This window comes from Pan troglodytes, chromosome 21 (assembly GCF_028858775.2).
Source record: "Pan troglodytes isolate AG18354 chromosome 21, NHGRI_mPanTro3-v2.0_pri, whole genome shotgun sequence".
Taxonomy (NCBI): domain Eukaryota; kingdom Metazoa; phylum Chordata; class Mammalia; order Primates; family Hominidae; genus Pan; species Pan troglodytes.
In genome coordinates, this window is record NC_072419.2 from 10,044,624 (window position 1) to 10,056,536 (window position 11,913).

The window sequence follows — 11,913 nt, forward strand, 5'->3', positions numbered from 1 at the left end:
AGCAAGGCAAAAAAAGTAAGTTTCAGTCCTGTCCAACGACCGTAGTCTAATACTAAAATTTGGTCAGTCCTTTAGGTAATGCCTAGTCTCTGTAGTAGATTGGATATTGTTCCCAATTCTTCACTCCCTCCCTGATATACATTATTCATTTCCACCCCATTGACTTTGAACTTAGCTCTAAGACTGACTTTGGCCCATGGAATGTTAGTGGATGTGATGTGAGCCAAGGCTAAAAATGTGCCTGCGTGGTTTGGTTTGGCTCTTGTAATCCCATCTTCTGTTATATAAAGAGCATGTCACAGTCACTGCCGGTCCTAGAATGAGAAGACTTGTGGAGTGGACTTGAATCCCGCTCACAGCCTTGAGCCAAGCCCAGCTGATTCTAGTTGAAGCCAGAGCCCCGCAGCTGAACCTGCAACCTATGAGTAGAGAATCAACGCTTGTTGTAAGTCCTTTTATTTCGATGTAGTTATGCAGGAGAAGCATGACTAGTAGAGTCTTTTAAAAATAAATACTCAGGGCCGGGCGCGGTGCTCACGCCTGTAATCCCAGCACTTTGGGAGGCCGAGGCGGGTGGATCACAAGGTCAGGAGATCGAGACCATCCTGGCTAACACAGTGAAACCCCGTCTTTACTAAAAATACAAAAAATTAGCTGGGTGTGGTGGCCAGTGCCTGTAGTCCCAGCTACTCAGGAGGCTGAGGCAGGAGAATGGTGTGAACCCAGGAGGCGGAGCTTGCAGTGAGCCGAGACCGCGCCACTGCACTCCAGCCTGGGCGACAGAGCGAGACTCTGTCTCAAATAAATAAATAAACAAATACTCAGATCTTTGGGTTTTTATACTTGTCCCATTTTCAGAGGGTATCTGGATGAACAAGGAGAGGTGGGTTTATGTGTCTAGCTCCTACTTGCTGACGTCTGTCACTGAGGAGATTCATCTTTTTCTGTTTGAGCTGGGTCTGATGACTTAGCCTCTCATTGGCTTTCGCTTGCCTTGTGGACACCTCTGAGTCCTGGTTCTGCCCCCTCTGTTCCCATCCATGCTGATCAGTCCACTCAGCACCCTCTGCGGCCCCAGGACAGACCTACTGACTCTCAGCATTTGCTCTACCAAGGATCATAACAGGAGGCCAGTAGAGGCTGTAACCCTGCTTAGCCATTCTGCACATTACTCTTAACTGGATTCAAGCAGGGCCATTCTACATGGTGGCCTCCTTCCAGAATCCCAAATATGGAATAGATCAAATGCCTCCTGCCCTTGAAGCCCAGTTGAATTATCAAACTACCTCTGCTTCTTCATGATTCAGTCTAGAACAGAGAGATTAGGGCCCATGTATTCCATACTCATTCTCTGCTACCTCTCCCTCATTTTCTTCTCCATCATACCCTCAGGCCTAGGCCTAGGTTTTGAAAGCACACTATGGAAGAAATGCTCCAACCTCAGAGTCTTCATATGTCAAATGAAAACTAAAGGAATTTAGAAAACGATTTTCCTCTTGACAACATCTTGCTTTGGAGCCTATTGATTTGCAGTAAAACTCCATTGTGAATGTCCAAAGCTGCAAAAAAAAATTCCTCTTTGCTTATCCCCTGCAATATATCAAATCCTCCCCACCACCTTGATGGAATGGATAAGTTGTGATAGACATAGAGATATGCGGCCCAGATCTCCCTTCAGGGAAGAACTTGCTGCCTGGCTGCAGAGAATGTGGTCAGTCCCTCCAAAGGTAGCCAGTGTGCAATGACTGAGTCGGGTGGAGGCATAAAGGCCTCCCTCTTTGGGGTCAACATGGGACACTTTAATGAGCAATTCTCACTCAAAAACTCCCTGCCGTGTTGGCTGAGGCTTTATTAGGCCTGCATCACAGTTTAACTTCTTCCTCTCCCTAGTTTGGCTTCTGCCCCCTTCTTTTCCATAATAAGCATGTTTTGTTTGTTTGTTTGTTTGCCTGCTTGCTTGCTTTTTGAGACAAGGTCTTGTTCTGTCACCCAGGCTGGAATGCAGTGGCATGATCATGGCTCATTGCAACCTCGACCTCCTGGGCTCCAGTGATCCTCTCACAGAGTTGGAATTACAGGCGTGAGCCACTACACCTAGTCTTGAAATCTTTAAAGATTTGAAGTATGGAATTGGAAAAGAGGAGACAAAATTATCTAGATTTTCAGGGGATATCAACATATACTTGCAAACTGCAAGAAAACCTTGTGGTGGATAGAAAATACTCATTTCCACCCTCTCCAGAAACCTCACTAAAAAGGTGGTAAAGAGTTTTCTTAAAGATATAAAAGACAAAGATAAAGGATATGAACAAAGTGTACATATAAAAAATGTTGAGCTGAGTGTAGTGGCTCACACCTGTAATCCCAGTACTTTGGGAGGCCAAGGCGCATGGATTGCTTGAGCCCAGGAGTTCAAGACCAGCCTCATCAACATAACAAGACCCTGTCTCTACAAAAAATTTTTAAAAAAATAGCTGGGCATGGTGTCACATACCTATTATCCCAGCTGCTCAGGAGGTTGAGGCAAGAGAATTGCTTGAGCCTGGGAGGTCGAGGCTACAGTGGGTTGTGTTGGTGCCATTGCACCCCAGCCCTGGTGACAGAACAAGATCCTGTCTCAAAAAAAAAAAAAAATATTAAATGAAAAAAGCAAGATGGAGAACACTGTACCTAGCACGCTATCATTAGTATAAACAAAAGACAGGTACAGTCTGGATAACTGTGGGGAGCAGGAGGTCCCCAGGAAGGCCTGTTTTCCAAGGAAAGAGGAGGAACAGAGAGGACAGTGAGGGTGAGGGCGGCTGCTGTCTCCTAAATCTGTCACCTCCCCTTCTCTGCTTTGGCAGCCATTATGTCCATGGGTCTCTGGCTTGTCTTGTGCAATACTTCCTTGTGTTAAACTCCAAGATATCAATGGGCTGATGAGAGTTCCAGCGTGAGCTACATGACTGGATGGGTGCTTGGAATAAGAATCCCATGCCCCAGAGAGCAAGACCAGCAAGACAATACTGACTAAGCCACTTTCCCCTGTAAGCCACCCTGGACCCACTTCTCAGTCCTAAGGAGAGAGAGACTAATGACATAAACTGGATGATGGTCACATAAAAATCTTGGTGAGATGCTGGAAGTCTAAAGTGGTCCCTTTGGGATCATAATGTAAGAAAGTGGCTTCAAGGCGTATTTCAGCATAGAGTAACCTTGGCATTGGAAGCACTTTGCAAAAACATAAGAGGCCATGCTAACTCTTTTCACACAACAGAGGCCTGGCAGGTGACATTTCCAGATGGAGAATGGAAGATTCTGAGAGCACTGCACAAGAGTCTCCCTTAGACACTTCTAGAACATATAGGAGGCTGTGGTAGAAGGGAACTGAAAGTTCAAAGTGTTGATCACGTGCACTGACTAAGCCTTGGTATTTAAAATCAAGATGACATCATAACGACCTCATTTTCTTTCTTTCTTTCTTTTTTTTTTTTTTTTGAGACGGAGTCTCGCTCTGTAGCCCAGACTGGAGTGTAGTGGCGCAACCTCGGCTCACTGCAACCTCTGCCTCATGGGTTCAAGCGGTTCTCCTGCCTCCCCAAGTAGCTGGGATTACAGGCAGAAGGCACCGCACCTGGCCAACCTGATTTTCTTAAAAATAAATCTGGGTTTAGATTATTGGTAGAAACATTAAGTGATGTTGTGTCTTCTCAGTGCAACACACCAGTCAATTTTCACATTGATGGTGATGCTAAGTGTAATCTGATGGTCAACGTGGTGACCTTCAGCTCTCTCTGTGGTAAAGATACGTTTTCCCTTTTGCAATTACTAAATAGCCTGTAGGGTGATACTTTCAAACCTTATGAATATCATTTTTCCCAACCCCTTTTATCCTAATGGTTTTACATTCCATTGATGATGCCTGCCCGAATCAATTATTAATAGACTGGTCATAAAATGATGATTTTTCCATTTCTATCATTCCATCTACATTCACAATTTGGCATTCTTTTATGAAGAAGAGCTTTCTTTTCTTTTCTTTTTTGAGATGGAGTCTCACTCTCTTGCCCAGTCTGGAGTGCAGTGATGCCATCTTGGTTCACTGCAACCTCTGACTTCCACGTTCAAGCAATTCTCCTGCCTCAGCCTCCCAAATGGCTGTGATTACAGATGGGCATCAGGACGCCTGGATAATTTTTGTATTTTTAGTAGAGATGGGTTTTTGCCATGTTGGCCAGGCTGGTCTTGAACTCCTGACCTCAAGTGATCCACCCACCTCAGCCTCCCAAAGTGCTGGGATTACGGGTGTGAGCCACCTCACCTGGCCCTCTTTTCTACCCCCTTTAAAATTTTTGGTGTTGGCCAGGTGCAGTGGCTCACGCCTGTAATCCCAACATTTTGGGAGGCTGAGGTGGGAGGATTGCTTGAGCCCATAAGTTCGAGACCAGCCTGGGCAACATAGCAGGATCTTGTCTCTATTAAGAAAAATAATAATAAAATAAAATACCATTGTTGGTTGTTTTATTTATTTATTGTGGTGGTTGTTGTTTTGAGACAGAGTCTCTCTCTGTTACCCAGGTTGAAGTACAGTGACATGATCATAGCTCACTGTAACCTCGAACTCTTGGGCTCAACTGATACTCCTGCTTTGGCCTCCCAAAGTGCTGCGATTACAGGTGTGAGCACAGGCCAAAATTTTTGGTGTTAATATCAATAGAGACACATGGATTCCTTTTGATTCAATATATAATAATCTATTCCTGCATTATTCATATGAGGCTGAGATTGTCCCAGATTTTGACATGAGGGCCTCCATAAAAATGTAGATTCCAAGCCACCTTCTCCCTCTCCTCCAGTGGGGCCTGGGATTCTGCATATATAACTACCACTAAACTAAAATCTGAAACACCCACTAAATCTGAAAAGTTGAGGCAAGGCCCTTGCCAAGGACCAGCTGAGGAGTTTATGTTAAGAGTGGTTTCACACCCACCAGGCAATACAGCTAGAACTTGACAAGGGCATCCTCTGAGGCAAAGAAGGCCAGAATGCCAGCAAATGAAGATGCATCTTCTGGAGGTGGAAGGGGGTGAGGAAGAAATGGAGAGGTCAGGGCTGGAAAGGAGATGCTTATGGTTTTTTTCCTGCCTTGGGAAGACTATAGCAGACAAGATACCTACTAATTCTTGCAACATTACAGCAATGGTTTTTCTGAGTAATAGGAACAGTTTGCTTCTATCCCCAAAGATGGAGAGCTCTTTGCTATTTGGAACCAAGTGTTGATATAGTCAGGAAAAGACCTGGATCAAGGGAGTATATAAAGCACACAAGTGCACACTGTCACTCTTGCTGAACACTCCTGGTGAAATGCAGAAAAGACATGAAAGAGGGAAAGTAATACATCTACAGCAGCATCAGGAAACTGAAAAGCCAAAAGGCCAGGCATTTGATGAAAGTCCTGGACAATAGAGAGCAGGAGGAAATGTAGGATCAAAAAAGCAGAACTGGGCCAGGCTTGTTGGCTCACACCTGTAATCCTAACAATTTGGGAGGCTGAGGCAGAAGGATTGATTGAGGCCAGAAGTTTCAGACCAGCCTGGGCAACATAGTGAGACCCTGTCTCTACCAAAAAATAATATAAAATAAAAATTTTTTAAAAGTGGGGAATTGAGTTCATGCATTTGGGCCTATGTCCTCTCCAAACCTCACTAAAATAACAGTTAAAAATAAAAAGGACAAAACTCACAAGGACAAAAAGAACAGACATTGAAACAAGATTGAGCTAGTGATGTCGAGAATAAATATTTCAGATGTTCTAGGCCAGGCATGGTGGCTCAGGCCTGTAATCTCAGTATTTTGGGAGGCTGAGGCAGGTGGATTGCTTGAGCTTGGGAGTTTGAGACCAGCCTGGACAACATGGTGAAACCCCATCTCTACCAAAAAAAAAAAAAAAAAAAATTACAAAAATCAGCCAGGCGTGGTGGCACACACCTGTGGTCCCAGCTACTCAGGAGGCTGAGATGGGAAGATAGCTTGTGCCTGAGAGGTCAAGGCTGCAGTGAGCCATGAACATGCTGCTGCACTCCAGCCTGGGCAACAGAGTGAGACCCTGTCTCAAAAAACCAAACAAAACACATATTTCAGACATTCTCACCTGACACAGGTATTAAAGAGGAAATGATTCCACACTTGGGAAAATGGCAAAATTATGATTGCCTAATTCCTGAGATCTTAGGGGAACACTTTTTCAAACCCTGTTTCAATAAAAGCAGAACCTGCATCCTGGGAATTTACCCTCATGGGACACACCAGGGAAATGAAATTCCATTGCCACAATGTATGTAATCAATCCATAATGATTGAAGAAACAGACAGTTTTATGGTTCTATAAAGTTACAGTTTAACTTTAGAGACTAATAGGTTCTATGTTTTTATAGCCTGGTTGTGTGGTTAAATACAATGATATTATTGCCCTGTGGAAAATTAATCAGTCTTGAATTTTACCCAGCAAATTGTCCTTGGAATTCCTTTAACTCTAGCTCTGTTCGTTTGTGCGAGCACACGAGGGTACACACACACACACACACACACACACACACACACACACACACAGAGTTTTTCTTTTTTTTTTTTTTGAGACGGAGTCTCGCTCTGTCGCCCAGGCTGAAGTGCAGTGGCGCGATCTCGGCTCACTGCAAGCTCCGCCTCCCGGGTTCACGCCATTCTCCTGCCTCAGCCTCCCGAGTAGCTGGGACTACAGGCGCCCGCCACCACGCCCGGCTAATTTTTTGTATTTTTAGTAAAGACGGGGTTTCACCGTGTTAGCCAGGATGGTTTCGATCTGACCTCGTGATCTGCCCGCCTCGGCCTCCCAAAGTGCTGGGATTACAGGTGTGAGCCACCATACCCTGCCGTAACTCTTATTATCTTGAAAGCGTGTGTTTTTATGGGTACTGGGACATCTGAACTCTCTGACGGAGGAGTGCGTCCTTGTAGGTGTCTTTATGGTCTTTCCTCAACTATAAACATCTGTAATCATGGGTAGCGACTGGCAAGGAATGTGCCCTGTTAGTCTCCAGATGGAGCTGAACTTTTAATTTGGCTCTTCTAGGCTCCTGCTTCCCTAACACAAAGTCACAAGTTTCTGCATTGAAAGGTCTTACCAGGAACCCAGAACAATGAATTAATTAAAAAATATCCACACAGGCTGGGCACAGTGGCTCACGCCTGTAACCTCAGCACTTTGGGAGGCTTAGGTGGGAGGATTCCTTGAGGCCAGGAGTTTGAGACCAGGCTAGGCAACATAGAGAGACCCCATCTCTACAAAAAATTTAAAACATTAGCTAGGCATTGTGGCATGTACCTGTAGTCCAACTACTTGGGAGGCTTAGGCAGGAGCACTGATTTAGCCCAGGAGTTTGAGGCTGCAGGGAGCTATGATTGCGCCATTGCATTCCAGCCTGGCGACAGAGTGTGACTCTGTCTCAAAATACATATACAAACACACACACACACACACACAGAAATTAGTATGAATTCATATTTATGTGTGTGTGTGTGTGCATATACACACACCCACAGATGGGTAAATACAGAAATAACTTTAGAAATAAATGTGTGTCTAAATGGATTAGTATACACATACATATTATTCTAACCCTCTGCTAAGAGATCCAAGAGCAGTGACACCCAATAAAACAAGCACATCCAGTGCCCAGATCTTGGTTTCTAAACCAAGAATGGTTTCTAAATACCATTCTCTGATTTTAAAAAACCAGGGCTTCTTGAAAAAATGACTGAAGCTATTTCAAGGCAAGGAAAATGCAAGATGAGCCCAGAGCACCTGATAGACCAGAAGGCAAGGAAGTACTCAAGAAAAAAAAAAGTCAGAGGGATACCAGAGCCAACTCTGAGGAGTTTCCAATGGCCACAGCCAGACCAATTTGGGAACCAAAATAAATAATGTGGTATTGGATTGTAACCCAAAGTGTAAATAAGTATAGATGAGGCCATATTTACAGAGAGAAAATGATTGAAAAATAAATGACAGAAAAGGGACAAATTTCCTTATAGAAGAATTTCAAATAACATAAGTAGCTATGCTCTCCACCTTGCAAAAAAGAAGTTTACTTCTTCTCCCCAACCCCTTTGAGGGTAGGCTGGACTTTGTGGTTCACTTCCAAATAACAGAATATGGAAGTGGGAAAAATGGTAACTGTGTGATGGAGAAACCTGGAAATACCACCTTAACCAAGTGATCATGGTTAACATTATCAGTAATAAGAGTATATTACTTGTGCTATTCTTCTCGAAATCCCATAAGCCCAGTCTAGTCCTGAGAAAAATACCAGACAAATGCAAACTGAGAAACATTCTACAAAATGCTGGATAGTACTCCTCAAAACCGTCAGGGCTATGAAAACAAAACAAGACTGGGAAACTATCACAGACCAGAGGAGACTAAAGGGACAGGATGAATAAATGCAATATGGTGTCCTGGATTGGATCTTGGAACAGAAAAGGGGCATGAGTAGAAAAACTGATGAAATTTGAATGAGGTCTGGAGTTTAGTGAATAGTAACATACCAATATTGGTTTTTTAATTTTCACAAATATACCATGGTAATCTCATATGTTAACATTAGGGAAAACTAGGTGAGGGGTATATAGGAATTCTCTATATTATCTTTGCAACTTCTCTGTAATTTTTTTTTTTAAATAGAGGCAGTATCTCACTCTGTCACCCAGGCTGGAGTGCAGTGGTGCCATCATAGCTCACTGCAGCCTCCATCTCCTGGACTCACGTGATCCTCCTGCCTCAGCTTCCCAACTAGGTGGGACTACAGGCATGTGCTACCACACCTGGCTAATTTTTTTTTTTTTTGTAGAGACAGAGTCTCACTATGTTGCCCAGGCTAGTCTTGAATTCCTGGGCTCAAGTGATCCTCCCATCTTGGCCTCCCAAAATGCTGGGGTCATAGGTGTGAACCACCACGCCCAGCTGTAAATCTTAAATCATTCCAAAATAAAATGTTTCTTCACATAAACAGTTAGTGGCACAACACATAAAATTTCAGAATATTGGAAACAATGGATTGTATGAGCTTCTAGAGAAGAAAAAAAAGTAGGTCACATAAAAACAATCAGGAAACAAAATGGCATCAGACTGCCCATCAGGAGCCCTGAAGCAATCCCCCCCAACCTGGGAGAAATTACAGTCACCTACTTGCCTCAGCCTTGAGCAGGGCAACCTGTCACTGCTTAGGTCACATACTGCTTAGCCCCAGAAGTCACCCTGGACTTCTACATTAGGGCAGCCCTGGCTGTGAACTATGTTTGCATAATGATAATAACATAAGTGCTAAATACCAGCATAATAATATATATTATAACTATTATTTGCTGGGAGTGTGATTGTAGGAGTAAAATTACGTGAGTATGTGAATGTGTCCGTGTGATAGGGAACAAGATAGTGCAAATTAAGTTTATATGGTAAGGAGTCAGATAATATTTAAGAATAAAAAATAAAAAAATAAGACTTCCATATCTGGTAGAAAAGACGAGGTAATTGAATCAATTTATAATGAAACTATTTAAAAATGCTTAAGTATCTGTATCTATTTGTCTCTAGTTCTCCATTTATCTATCAAACTGTATCTATCTATTTATATCCCTAAAAACATTGAACTAAAATCGTAAGGGGAAATACTGAGGTCAAATTTTTCTGTTTTGAGCGTAATATCAGATTACCAAAGCTGCTTCTGTCTTGCTAATACCGCATAGTTGGGCTTTTGTTCAGTGGTGTGGGGAGACAGGGCAAATGGATGAAAGTAGAGACTTAGGCTGGGCACGGTGGCTCACACCTGCAATCCCAGCACTTTGGGAGGCCAAGGCGGGTGGATCACCTGAGGTCAGGAGTTTGAGACCAGCCTGGCCAACATGGTGAAACCCCGTCTCTACTAAAAATAGAAAAATTAGCTGGGTGTGGTGATGGTCGCCTGTAATCCCAGCTACTTGGGAGGCTGAGGCAGGAAAATTGCTTGAACTCAGGAGGTGGAGGTTGCAGTGAGCCCAGATGGAGCAACAGGAGCGAAACTCTGTCTCAAAAAAAAAAAAAAAAAAAAAAAAATTTTAGAGGCTTAGGGCTTGTTTAAGGTGGGTAGACTCAAAGACCCTGTTCAAATCAAGCTGGGACCCCCCCCCAAAGGCCTATACTCTCAGGATAAAGGTAAATCAGAACCAAACTTGTTCCCTTCCACTACCCCAGGGGAGTTTGGAGAAGGCCGTCTTGGTCCTGAACAAAGAGAAAAAAGAGAAACAAACAAACAAAAAATCTGTCTCTCAGAATTTGTGGCCACCGATCAGTCCTGACTTGTACCCGGAACAGTCTGTGCTACCTGGAGGGGACAGCTGTGAACTTAGTTTGAGGAAGTCATTGAGTGATGAAACAGAAGCAAAATAGAAGGTCTCTCTGGAACTTGATATATCCATTCTGGGCCTTAGGGAGCACCTAAAATACATTTTCAAGGGTGATGACCAGCAGGACGTCAAAGATAATAAACAAGAAAATAAGATAACATGAGAAAGAAACAGCAGAAACAACCAACTCTAGAAACAGATTCACACAGGCTTAGGATATTAGAATTGTCAGACAGATTATAAAAAGTACACTTAAAATATTTAAAGAAATAAATGAAAAGCCTGAAAAATATCTATAAGGGATAGCAAATGCTAAAAGTTGACCAACAAGTTTCAGAAAAATATCAATTAAAGTTTCTGGTAAATAAAACCTAGAATAACTGAAGTTATTCTAATAAGTTATTCTAGTAAATTTTAGAATTTACTAGAATAACTACTAAATATTATATTTACTAGTAATATAATAGTAATATTATAATAGTAATATTTATAGTGTTATATTAGTATATTCAACATCATATTAAATATAATATACATTATATTTACTAGTAATATAGTATTATATTTACTAGAATAATAATTTTCTAGTAAATATTAGTTTACTAGAATAACTGAAGTTATTCAGTTATTAGAGTTTCTAGTAAATAAAAACTGGAATAACTGAAGTTTAAAGCTCAATGAATGCTGGGTGTGGTTCATGCCTGTAATCCCAGTGCTTTGGGAGGCCAAGGTGAGAGGATCCCTTGAGGTCAGGAGTTTGAGACCAGCCTGGGCAATAAAGCGAGACTCCATCTCAAAACAAAACAAAAAAATTAGCCAGGTGTGGTAGCACATGCCTGTATTCTTAGCTACTTGGGAGGCTGAGGTTGAAGGATTGTTTCAGCCCAGGAGTTGGAGGCTGCGGTGAGCCCTGATTGTGCCAATGGACTTCAGCTTGGGCGACAGAGCGAGACTCGGTCTCTAAAAAATAAAAAATAGAATTCAGAAACAAATACTTTGTCATCTATAGACCATAACTAAATGAAAGTATAAGAGGTGTGTTTCTGGTAGAAAGAAAATGACTCTAATATAGAAGACCAGAAATGCAGAAAGAAATAATGAGTAACAAAATGGAACATATGTGGGTAAATATAAGTGTAAAATGTGGGTAAGTATTAATGTACATTGGTCATTTAAAATGATAGTCATGATGTTTTGTTGGATAAAAACCATATGTAGGCCGGGTGCGGTGGCTCATGCCTGTAATCCCAGCACTTTGGGAGGCTGAGGCGGGCGGATCATGAGGTCAGGAGATCAAGACCATCCTGGCCAACATGGTGAAACCCTGTCTCTACTAAAAAAAATACAAAAGTTAGCTGGGCGTGGTGGTGTGTGTCTGTAATCCCAGCTACTCGGGAGGCTGAGGCAGGAGAATTGCTTGAACCATGCAGTTGGAGATTGCAGCAGTGAACTGAGATCACGCCACTGCACTTCAGCCTGGTGACAGAGCAAAACTCAGTCTCAAAAAAAAAACAA